Source organism: Styela clava, chromosome 2 (genome assembly GCF_964204865.1).
Source record: "Styela clava chromosome 2, kaStyClav1.hap1.2, whole genome shotgun sequence".
Taxonomy (NCBI): Eukaryota; Metazoa; Chordata; class Ascidiacea; order Stolidobranchia; family Styelidae; genus Styela; species Styela clava.
The window spans coordinates 26,127,140-26,140,214 of NC_135251.1; the positions used below are offsets into that span (position 1 = coordinate 26,127,140).

General features: G+C 35.7%; 1 long non-coding RNA gene across 2 annotated transcripts; it reads right to left on the reverse strand.

The window, feature by feature from the left end:
- Window positions 1-9,359: 9,359 nt before the first annotated feature.
- Window positions 9,360-12,702, reverse strand: LOC120330261 (uncharacterized). 2 transcript variants are annotated; one of them, XR_013474266.1, is made up of 4 exons: window positions 11,950-12,702; window positions 11,383-11,466; window positions 10,030-11,086; window positions 9,360-9,837 (listed from the first exon to the last, which is right to left on the reverse strand). It is a non-coding gene; the product is annotated as an uncharacterized LOC120330261 (long non-coding RNA). The 2 variants fall into 2 exon arrangements; XR_013474264.1 differs by having other exon boundaries at window positions 9,360-11,086.
- Between the last annotated feature and the right edge of the window lie 373 nt (window positions 12,703-13,075).

Here is a 13,075-nt window from a genome sequence, read left to right on the forward strand (position 1 = left end):
AACTTCCATGGGTTATACTGGTCGTGTATGCCAATGAGATGATTCAATCGTACTTCGACAAAACATGATTGACAGCATTCGTATATGTAGGCTGGAATCTCAAATATTAAACAATAACCTTAATTGGCAGTTTAAAAATGTTTTACTAATTGGGCTACTGATGGTTTTTTTGTTGGGAATAACGGTTTTCTAAATTTTAACAGGCCGTTTTATGCCCTTGATAATTGGCCATGTCGTCAGTCTCGTGACAAATATGATGCTGATCCGAAATAAGCAATAGTGCTCTGGTAGTATTTTTCTTAAACATTTTATAGTAGAAGCGATGCCAAAGATTACGTACTAACTGCGTCCTTTGCAACTTCATTAAGTTGCAGATAAGATAAGCTCAATTTTGGGACTATACGCTGAATTAAAGGGCAGTTGGTAACGCTAGCTACGACAAAACATTTCATGGCTCTAAAATAGTTTGGAAGGGATTACACTCACTGAGCGACTTATATTTTTGACTGTTTTTGACTTTTCAGCCTTCTCAGTCACGTAAAAGAAATTTGTATATACAACAGAATATGGCAGAACATTCGTTGAAAATGACTACGCGTGCAAATATTTTAATATTTCCTCATCGTTTTGCCTTGAACGGAAATACAAGCGACATCGAATGAGTTTCGGAAAATGAACTCAGGTTTGCGATATCGAATGGCATTTCAAAATTTTAAAAACAATCACCTCAAACCCGACGCCATCAGTAGCTGCATGTAGTAGCACGTTTTTAAGCCACTCATTATGGTTATTGATTACCAATTGAGATTCCAGCCTACGTTTTCGAATGCCGTCAATCATGTTTTGTCGACGTACGTTTGAATCATCTCATTGGCATACTCGACCAGTATAACACATGGAAGTTGGTTGCAAGATGGTGGAGTTCTTTTTGACGATCTAGACGTGATTGTAGCGCCGTTAGGTTAGGGGCTGAGTGGTATAGCGTCGTAGGTCGAAGGTAAGTAACTTGATGGAGATCGGAAAGTGGGTCGAGGGTGGGAAATTTGAGGCAGATAGTGCAGTGGATAGAGGAAAGAAAAGTTGAGGGAGATATGGCGATGAGTCGAGGATAAAGAGGTTGAAGGGGATAGGAAGTTTGGGCGAAATAGGACAGTGGATCGAGGATAGGACGGTTGAGGATAGGAAGGTTGGGGGAGAAGGGGCAGTAACTTCACTGGCTCTGAAGTCTAAACCCGAGGTCGGCAAACTTTTGTCGTTTGCGTGCCAAAAAGTGTCCTCGACCCACTGCCCTATCTCCATGACACACTGCCCGACCTCCCTCAACTTTCCTATCCTCGACCCTCGGCTCTTTCTCCCCAACTTTCACATTCTCGAACCACCGCTTTATCTCCCTCAACCTCTCTCCTTCCGACTTACTGTCCTATCTCCCTCAACCTAGCTATCCTCAGACCCACTCCCCTATCTGCTACAACTTACCTATCTTTGACCTACGGCGCTTTATTCACGTCCCGATCGCCACACTGAACTTTACTATCTTGTGACCAACTTCCATGGGTTATACTGGTCGTGTATGCCAATGAGATGATTCAATCGTACTTCGACAAAACATGATTGAGAGCATTCGTATATGTAGGCTGGAATCTCAAATATTAAACAAAAACCTTAATTGGCAGTTTAAAAATGTTTTACTAATTGCGCTACTGATGGTTTTTTTGTTTGGAATAACGGTTTTCTAAATTTTAACAGGCCGTTTTATGCCCTTAATAATTGACCATGTCGTCAGTCTCGTGACAAATATGATGCTGATCCGAAATAAGCAATAGTGCTCTGGTAGTATTTTTCTTAAACATTTTATAGTAAAAGCGATGCCAAAGATTACGTACTAACTGCGTCCTTTGCAACTTCATTAAGTTGCAGATAAGATTAGGTCAATTTTGGGACTATACGCTGAATTAAAGGGCAGTTGGTAACGCTAGCTACGACAAAACATTTCATGGCTCTAAAATAGTTTGGAAGGGATTACACTCACTGAGCGACTTATTTTTTTGACTGTTTTCGACTTTTCAGCCTTCTCAGTCACATAAATAAAATTTGTATATACAACAGAATATGGCAGAACATTCGTTGAAAATGACTAAGCGTGCAAATATTTTATTATTTTCTCATCGTTTTGCCTTGAACCGAAATACAAGCGACATTGAATGAGTTTCGGAAAATGAACTCAGGTATGTCGATATCGAAAGGCCTTTCAAAATTTTATAATTTTATTTATAAAACATGGAAGTTGGTTGCAAGATGGTAGAGTTCATTTTGACGATCTAGTCGTGATTGTAGCGCCGTTAGGTTAGGGGCTGAGTGGTATAGCGTCGTAGGTCGAAGATAAGTAACTTGATGGAGGTCGGAAAGTGGGTCGAGGGTGGGAAATTCAAGGCAGAGGCAGTGGATAGAGGAAAGAAAAGTTGAAGGGGATAGGATGTTTGGGGGAAATAGGACAGTGGGTCGAGGATAGGAAGGTTGAAGGAGATAGGGCGGTGGGTCAAGGATAGGAAGGTTGAGAGAGGTGGAGCAGTTGGGCGAGGGAAACAGGGCAGAGGATCGAGAATAGGAAAGTCGAGGGAGATAGGGCAGTGGGTCGAGGATTTGTGTTGGGATGTCTGTATAACTTCACTGGCTCTAAAGTGTAAACCAGAGGTCGGCAAACTTTTGTCGTTTGCGGGCCAAAATTAAAGGTTGCAAGTCATTGGCGGGTAGCACGTATTTTGGAAAGTTAAAAACCAAAGGAATGGCCAATGAATCACATTTTTTCACCCAGAAATTTCAAGCAGTGCGCGAAGACTGATCCTTTGAATATTTTCAGCGTCATTAAACCATTTGCGCTCAGCATCTACTTTTTTACGTTCTGTTGCCATTTCTCTAATTATAATCAATTATAGGCTCAATAAACGAGTGATTGTGAATTATATACTTGTTAGGTTATAGTATAATTTAGTTTCTCAAAACAAATTTTGCCACGTAAAGAATATATTCGTCCATAAAGCTGTTTTGTTAATATAATTCAGTGAGGTGTCGTTGGCCGAATTCGTGAAATTTCATTTTAAGAACTATTATTATTCTGGGTAAGTTACTATGATAATGATATTGTTGAGTTTAATGGGCATTTTGACATCGCATTCCCGCGGCAGCAACATTCTGTTTTAGGGCGCCAAAGCATATCGATTGTGCAGATAAATAAATGTTGAGTGTAACCTGTGAAGGATTGTGAGAAGCACATTAACAAAATTGGATGTTCACCTGCTATTTCTTTTTGAGTAGATAATGAGAAAAATTGTTTTAAAAAGCTTAATATAAAATGAATCTAAAGCAGCTTCATAATTCTATTTTGACAATGCAGTCTATTACACGTTATTTAAATTTTCAAACATAGATCTGAGCCTAAAGAATTCGTGGTCGCACTTTTCAAAACCAAGGAAACAGCAACATATCGAGGAATTCGTGAGTTCTCAGTTGTTAAACACTATCTGATTTATTAGTTGTAAATTGGAACTATTTCTAAAAATACAGAAGACGCAGATCATAGAGACTCTCGAGTTTCTTCGCACGTCCATGACACAGCAGCTGCGCAAGAAGGTATTGTGTTATTTTCAAAAGGAATTCATCAGGATATCACGGCGATTATATACATGTTCAAAAGCAGCAGATAGTGGTAGCTGAAAAATGAGCTTTTTTCGTGAATACAGCCTTGCGTGGAAGTAAGTATATATGTGAAAATGTGGCATTGGGCCAACGGACGAGATACTAGAATTTTCGATTTATAAAAAAAGTAACTATGCACTGGAATCCATTTTTAGCAAAAAAGCAATATCTGATATCTAATAAACTAAGCAAGTCATTAGTCAACGAGGGCAGTGTTGAAAAATAACATTTTATAATCTGATTGATTCAATATTTTTATATAGTGTGATCAATTACTTCGATTGTTATCACTATGGTTGTAACAAAACCGTTTGTATAATCCATGTGTGTACGGTTACAGTTGAATCTATTGAAAAGGGCGACACGGAGATCACGGTTGCAACCGACTATTCAACATACATCGTTTGTATTGATTGTATTATTTTTGAAGGTAATTTGTTTATGATTTGGAGATGGCAAGAAACGAATTAGCTTTTTATTCATACACAACCGTAGGTATATGAAAACGAGTTAAGCAACTTATTTGTAAATTAACTGTTTCAAGTTACAGCAAATGCGTTAACTGAAATCGAAGTATAACTTTGAAATGTGGTTTTGAGTATTGTGCTGCCGGGGAAATCAGACAAGCGTGACGTGAAATGGTATCGCATTTATTGTTGATTATTTCATACAAATATCAAACATGTCTTATTTCAAATTACAATGTCAATAACATCATAGATAATATCTTGCAGGGATTCAGTGGATCGGAGTCGCAATCGCTTAATTGTGAAAGTGGAAATAAGTTGAGAGCCAACAAACGAAAGTCGAAAACTCGGTAGAAATAACAAAATTCGTCGCAATACCACAAGTAGCCTACAGTAGATGTGTATATATTATAATTTTTTAATATTAGGTAATGCTTTTGTGTTTTGCCCTCTGGCAATAATGAATTTTCAGCCTGTAAAGCATCAGATATAATGTTTAGAATCAGAGGTTGGTGTACGTTACCTTGTATAAAGTGAATTATCGCGGATTCTTTTTGAGCAACGAGGTGGGGTTAATTTTCAAACAAAATTGATATTTTTGTTGTTCTTACTTAATGGATAAGTAGTTAGTTTTAATGTTGGATGAATGAATAAATATTTCGCCCAACCGCCCCTACTATATGACTACACGAGGCCGATCAATTCGCTGTACAATACTTGAATCATACATTTTTCGGTAGGTACTCCTGTAATATGTGAACCAAGATGGCGGACACCGGAACGTAGTATTCGTACCAGATTAGTGTTAGGCCATAATTTCAGGCACAAATACTACGAGAGTCGCTTGGCTAGTCACCGAACTTGGAATAGAACTAAATTAAAGAAAATTGGAATGAAAATATGGCAGGACCCTAACCTGGTACACATATTGCGTTCCGGTGCCCGCAATCTTGGTTCAGGAGTACCCATTTTTTTCTTTCTAATGTCGACAACCTAACCGACAACCGACAACGAAGTGCAGATTGAAGACAATTATATAGATTTAGGTGCCATTCTTGTATCACCTATTAAAATGTTTCTTTGTTCTCAATTAGTCCAGTGAGATGACAATAGTGATAAAACTTCTACTTCTGATGTACGTGTGTATGGCGCACGGATACATGTGGGGACCAGAAGACACTGCGTGTGATTTCATGAAGCCGCTTTTACCCCCTTTTGCCAAGGATTTTGCAAATCTTCGATTTATCGAATTGTTGTGAATAAATATAGATTCTTACCGGGATAAAAACTTTACAGTCAGTATTAGTGTTCAATATTCAAAGATAACTCGCTTTTTTAATGCGTATAATGCAATCTCTGCAAACCGACACGGTACCTCATATTTTAATCCTTGAACTCTTTCTAAATTCAAATACTTCATTATTACTATTGTGATGTAGACGTGTGAGAAGTATGGCGAAATCGCTTTAAAAAATTTTCCTAATGTTTACAGTCTCTAGATAACATTATCAGTCGGTAACTTCTAATTATTTTGTTTTTCCATAGTTCGGATCCAAGGAAAAACTGGCGATGACCGATATACATACCAGGGGGCAATGCTAACGGTGAGGCTTTAAATATTTATTTTAAGAATAGTAGGGTGATAGAATAGAAACATTAGTTTCATTGATAACTCAACAGCCAAGTAAAATTTTGACAAAACCTGCGGTCATCAAGACGGTAAATATTTATAGCCTGATTTCTAGCTGATAAATTTTGATATAGAACGGTTCTTGGTAACAATAAATTTCTTTATGAATTTTCATGTGTGCGAAATATCTGATATCAAAAGAGGTTGAGTATTGTTCATAGTGATATCAAAATGACCTTTTAAAATATGTATAAGTCAGGAGTGTGTAAACTGCGGCCCGCGGACCAAATGCGGCCCGCAAGGAAAAATTGTGCGGACCGCGGAGAAGTGCCGATTTTAAATAGTGTGTTCGCGAAACGAGTTTTTAGTTTAGTTAATCTGGTATGTGCGAGCAATTCTAATCTCTTTGCGGCGCAAAGCCAATACCAGTACTTGACTGCTACTGTCCTATTAGCTAAACTAGCTAGCAAAATCCTGTTCCAAAAACAAACAAAAAAATGTTATAAAAACATGTTTCTTATACTGTATTCGTTTAAAGTCGGTGTGATAATAAATTTGAATATCTGTTTTCATTAGAAATCTATGCATTTTAACTCAACATTTCTGCTAGAACCCCTAACAATGCCATAAGATCAATAAAAAAGTTGTGCTTGCAACTACAGTATAAACTCTATCTACAAAATTTATTCGTTTCGTAAATTCCTTTGTAGGTAGAAAGTTCCGTAAGTAGGGACACAGATTACCTGTAAATGCCCCAACGGTCTAAGCCCCTACAAAATGGACATAACATTTGTATAAATCATAATAATGGTTAGAACCCGCAACAAATACATGTTAGACTTAAATTACTGCATAATAAATAAAGAAGGTACATATGGAAATAAGAAAGAACAGAGAAATACCGAATAAAAACACTACGAACGGTATGTTTGTTTATCTTTGGCGTTGGGTAGACTAGGCTACGCTAAACGAAGACCGCAGAGAGTGGGAGGAGGCGGCAAAAGCTGACCGCTGAGAGAGAACGTAATTTTCGATAATGAGCACACACACATGCAATTCAAATTTTTTTATTGTATCATCGTCTTCTCACTAAATTTCGCTTTGCCCGCGGGGAAAAAACGGGTCAATAATTGTAAAATATTTCAAATCAAAACGTGGACGACGGCGCTAGGATATGTGCGCCATATTCGATATTCTTATAAACACGAAAAACGATATTCGAAGGTCGCGATATTCGATTTTTAAATTCGAATTGGACATTGCTTATTCAAGCACTGCATTAAATTTTTCTAAGATAAACAAATATCACTGCACATATTTTTAAGTTTTCGGCCGTTCGTATGTAGAAAATCTTACGATAGCCGTAGCAATATTTTTACGATAAAAATTATCGTAATTCGGACTTTTCGTATCCAGAGCCTTTCGTAGGTAGAGTTTCTAGGTGCGGCCCGCGGCTTCACCCAGTTACTTGTACCTGGCTCTCCTGTAATAAAGGTTGCACACCCCTGGTATAAGTGTATAATCAGTTTCTAAATTAATACAGTTTCTGTATATGCATGGTTCAATGTTGATTTTTTGTCTGCGGTAATAAAGACGGTAAATATTTTTAGCTTGATTTCTAGTTGATAACTTTTGATATAGAACAGTTCTTGGTAACAATATATTTGTTTATAAATTTTCTTGTTTGCGGAAAATCTGATATCACAACAGGTCGAGTACTGCTGAGAGTGTATAGCCAGTTTCTAAATGAGTAGGCAGATTCTGTATGCACGGTTCAATGTTGATTTTTCGTAAAACTTGCATAGTTTTTGCAATACAAATTTAATATGTGTCAGTTCAAGGAACAGTATACCAAATTTGAAAAAATAAAAGAAAAAATTCATATTGTATAAAATATATATATATATATATATATATATATATAACTCTATTACGGTAGTTAAACGGACCTGCCATAATTGCAGTACTTAAGCGGACGTCGTTCCTGTGTCCGTATCATTGTTTTTAAATACGTGCTTGGAGAGCGCGAGAGCCGTTGACAACTACGGAGAAAAAGAGTCAACACAATCCTCTCGATAAAAGATATAGAATTTTTGTCCGCTTAATTCGTCCACTTAATTCAGACCACCAAATGTTTTAGCCTATTTCGGCACTAAGCCGGACCCCTCTTATATGTCGCTCTGGATGTCTACATAAATGATGTTGCTTTTATTTTAATACGCATTTTAAAGCGTATGACCTCGCTTCAATTTCCGATTCGAACCATTTAGCAATATTTATAACAAAAAATAGCATTTTATTTTCAATGTACGTCTTTCGTGCAAGGGAGATGCACTGTGTTTGGTGTTGGAAATATTCTTCTATATCAAAAAATACTCAAAATGCAACGTGAAGGTAGACAAATCGAAACAAATTGATCCAAACGTGTTATATATTTGAAACTGAGAAATACACAGAGCATATCACAAATGTTCGCCTATTCCAACCCTATGGTGCAACATATAGATTAAACAGATGCTATGTTGTGAGTGTCAAGATATCAATACCAAGTCAAAATTATGGCATTCCAATAATATTGATAAACATTACATAAAATATATCTCAAATGTCAACTTATCCGACCATCTAAGGGTGGCATACAACAATTGAAAAAAAAATCTTCAATCATATTGAGAAACATCACACAAAATATATCTCAAATGTCCACCTATCCGGCCACCTAAGTGTGGCATAAAAGAATTGAAATAAAAATTCTGAAATCATATTGATAAACATTACACAAAATATATCTCAAATGTCAACTTATCCGACCACCTAAGGGTGGCATACAACAATTGAAAAAAAAATTCTTAAATAATATTGAGAAATATTACACAAAGTATGTCTCAAATGTCCACCTATCCGGCCACCTAAGTGTGGCGTACAAGAATTGAAATGAAAATTCTGAAATCATATTGAGGAACATTACACAAAGTATATCTCAAATGTCCACATATCCGGCCACCTAAGTGTGGCATTAAACATTAAAATGAAAATTCTTAAATCGTATTGAGAAACATCATGCAAAATATATCTCAAATGTCCACCTATCCGGCCACCTGAGTGTGGCATTAAACATTAAAATGAAAATTCTGAAATCCTATTGAGAACATTACACGAAGTATATCTCGAATGTCCACCTATCCGGCCACCTAAGTGTGGCATACAAGAATTGAAATAAAACTTCTGAAATCATATTGAGAAACATTACACAAAGTATATCTCAAATGTCCATCTATCCGGCCACCTAAGTGTGGCATGAAACATTAAAATGAAAATTCCGAAATCGTAATGAGAAACATTACACAAAGTATATCTCAAATGTCCACCTATCCGGCCACCTAAGTGTGGCATACAAGAATTAAAATAAAAATTCTGAAATCATATTGAGAAACACTACACAAAGTATATCTCAAATGTCTACCTATCCGGCCACCTAAGTGTGGCATACAAGAATTGAAATGAAAATTCTGAAATCATATTGAGAAACATTACACGAAGTATATCTCAAATGTCCACCTATCCGACCACCTAAGTGTGGCATAAAACAATCACAATGAAAACTCTGAAATCATATTGAGAAACATTACACAAAGTATATCTCAAATGTCCACCTATCCGACCACCTAAGTGGGGCATACAAAAATTGAAATGAAAATTCTGAAATAATATTGAGAAACATTACACAAAATATATATCTCAAATGTCCACATATCCGGCCACCTAAGTGTGGCATACAAGAATTGAAATGAAAATTCTGAAGTCATATTGAGAAACATTACACAAAGTATATCTCAAATGTCCACCTATCCGGCCACCTAAGTGTGGCATACAAGAATTGAAATGAAAATTCTGAAATCATATTGAGAAACATTACACAAAGTATATCTCAAATGTCCACCTATCCGGCCACCTAAGTGTGGCATAAAACAATCCCAATGAAAACTCTGAAATCACATTGAGAAACATTACACAAAGTATATCTCAAATGTCCACCTATTCGACCACCTAAGTGTGGCATAAAACAATCGCAATGGAAACTCGGAAATCATATTGAGAAACATTACATAAAGTATATCTCAAATGTCCACCTATCCGACCACCTAAGTGGGGTATACAAAAATTGAAATGAAAATTCTGAAATAATATTGAGAAACATTACACAAAATATATATCTCAAATGTCCGCATATCCGACCACCTAAGTGAGGCATACAACTATTGAAACAAAATTCTGGAATCGTATTGAGAAATCTTACACAAAATAGATCTCACACACTTAAGTGTGTGAAATTTAACTGAAATACGAAATTTCGAAGACTAATCATATTTCGATGTTGTGGAAAATTGCTCAAAATTTATCTCTAATGTTCACCTATCCGATAACTTGAGAGTGACAAATATTATAAAACAAAATTTTGAAACCGTATTGAAAAACAAAACAGAAAATTAATCGCAAATCGTCATCTACTCAGCTACGTAAGTGTGTCATGTAAATGCAAAATAATATTTTGGAATGGCAATAATATTGAGAAGCATTCAAAAAAAATTCAACCATTCGACCATTTCAGAAGGTATATAATTAAAACACGAAATTCTGAATAAAATATCGAGAAACATTATACACAACATATCTCAAATGTTCAATAAAGTGACGTTTTCAGTGGGGCCTATAAATGCGAAACGAAATTTTGCCATGTCAACTAAAATGAGAAACATTACACCAAATATAACTCAAATGTCTACCTATCAGGGCGCCTAATTATAGCAGTGATTGATTATACAGTCAACTATACAAGCGATCAAAATGAAATTATTGAACCTCAATATCAATTTAGAATCTTTGTATAATTTATTTAAAATTTTTGCACCAACTCGGAAAACAAAAACATGATTGTTATTTTGAATTTATAATTAAATAGTAAAAATGTATGCCAAGTATTATACAAATGTGGATATGCTCACTAGGTTAAGTTGTTGAGGAGAGACAAGATTATGCTCACTGCCGGTTCATCTTTATGAATTATACAGAGATGTCTTAAAGCTTTACAATAAACTTCTCGCAAGATATACCAATCCGTGCAATTATTTTTCTTTTCGTCGTTTCTTTTCTGGTTCGCGTTTGTTTAGAAGCTTTTTTTTAATTGATTTACAGCCTTTTTCTTTTCCATATATATGGTTTTCTTTGAAATCACTTAAATTGCTTATTGAAAGTGATTCTGAAGATGGTGCGGTATAGTCTGTTGACTTATCTGAAACTTTGGTCAAAAATACATGCATAAGTCACAAAACATCATCACAGTGTTTTAGTCCAATTCAGACTTACGCTACTCTTGATTGATCGAACAAACGAAATGTTTGAAATGAATAATTGCATTATTACTCAAATAAACCAGAGTTTCTAAACGTTGCACTACAATTATTCGTAGATAGCTGCGCTATTTGTGATGGGCTACAAATGATATTATGATTTGGTTTATTACCATTCATTGGTATCAATTTACGATACTGTATTTAATATAAAAAAACTAGCATAGCAAACTCATTTAGTCACCTCCTGGCACAGCTTTCTCCGAATCACTACCCGCATTTCCGTCTGCCAAGTTCTGAAACGTAGGCTATCTCGTTGGAGAGTCACCTACATGTGAACAAAAAATACAGCCCGGTGAATAACTAGAAGAAGAGGGTAAAATAATACAGGGACATGTGCCAAATCACAAAACAAAATTGCTAGCAATGCAATTCTTCAAAACTGTTTTCCGAAGATGAAATATTCTAATCTAATATGAAGCGGTGTATTAGATATTTTTATTTACACCAAGCTATACAAACGTCAACTACTCGATTCTCGTATATCCTTCTGTTTCGACAAAAAATTGAATTCATTGAATTTTCACAATCTTCGTTTGTATTTTCATCTGGATTTAGAAATCCTTCTGAATTACACACTCTTACAAACGCAAACCCAGTCGTAGCATTATTTTGATGGTCAGATCAGAACTACGACCAGTAAAAGCATAACAGTATCAGTAGTCTATATTTTGATAATCTGGATTACGTGAAAAATCTCAACACCAAAAATATAGTAACCCTAATATTAAAAATCGTTATGACTAATCACCTTATCCGATGAGTGATGATTTCCAGCAGCATTCCTCGGTGACGTTGAAATCCTTGCTTATTATGACTCGACTTCAACTCACTGGGTAACTGATAACACCTGACACAAAAGACCTGGATCGCTACTCCAAACACAACTGTTCTATTTTATCTAAATTTCGGCAATCACGCACTCGTGAAGATCCCAATCCCCTCACGGCGCCCAGGTTACTTGCGAACAAAACGGCAAACGTGGTAAAGTTCTCGGCGAACCCGACAGTTTTACTATTGCGACACAAAGCCTCTTTAGTACGGAGTTGTGAATTGAGGTCCTTTTCAGTTTATTGAGCTTATATTGCAAAAAACAGAACGGACGATCTTCATGTTCTGCCTGGTTATTGTATCAAAATTATCAAACCTACTCTCCAAAAATCGTAAAAACATATACCGAAAAATTAAAAGATTTTTGCATAAATAAAATGTCCACTTTATGTACGAAAATTAAACCCGTTGATTATAAACCAGCAGAACTACTGTCCCATTAAAGTTGGCGAAAATGTGCAATTATTTAAAAAATATTGAAAGAACATATTAATTTTGATACTGTTTTATCAGAGAAAAAGAGATTTCAGCAAAATATCGCAAAACGTTTTAATTATGGAACGTGGAATAATTAAGCGGACAGGAAAATGTCTACCCAATTTTTCCGTCTACATAACTGTCGCTTTTTTAGCACGGTATGTCTACTTAACTACCGTATTAGATATATATATATATATATGTATATATATATATATATATATACATTGAACAAACATGACAGGTACTGACAGCGCCGGATTAGCCATTAAACAATATAAGCACGTGCTTAGGGCATCAAGCAAGGAGGGGCATCACAGAAATTTTAGAGCAGAATTTTATATAGTTTATCGGTATTTATTAAAATATTACGAGTTCAACAGACGACTCAAACTTCAAAATGTTCGCTTATTTTTTGTCTTCAAGTATCATATTAACCTTCTTTACTAAAAAGAAACCATGAAACTTATTTATTGGACACGAAATGAGCCTATGAGTCGTTTTCTCAAAATGTTGTGGTTTTTGCTTTCTAGTATTTACCTTGTTGCTGCATTTTTATTTTGAAAAAA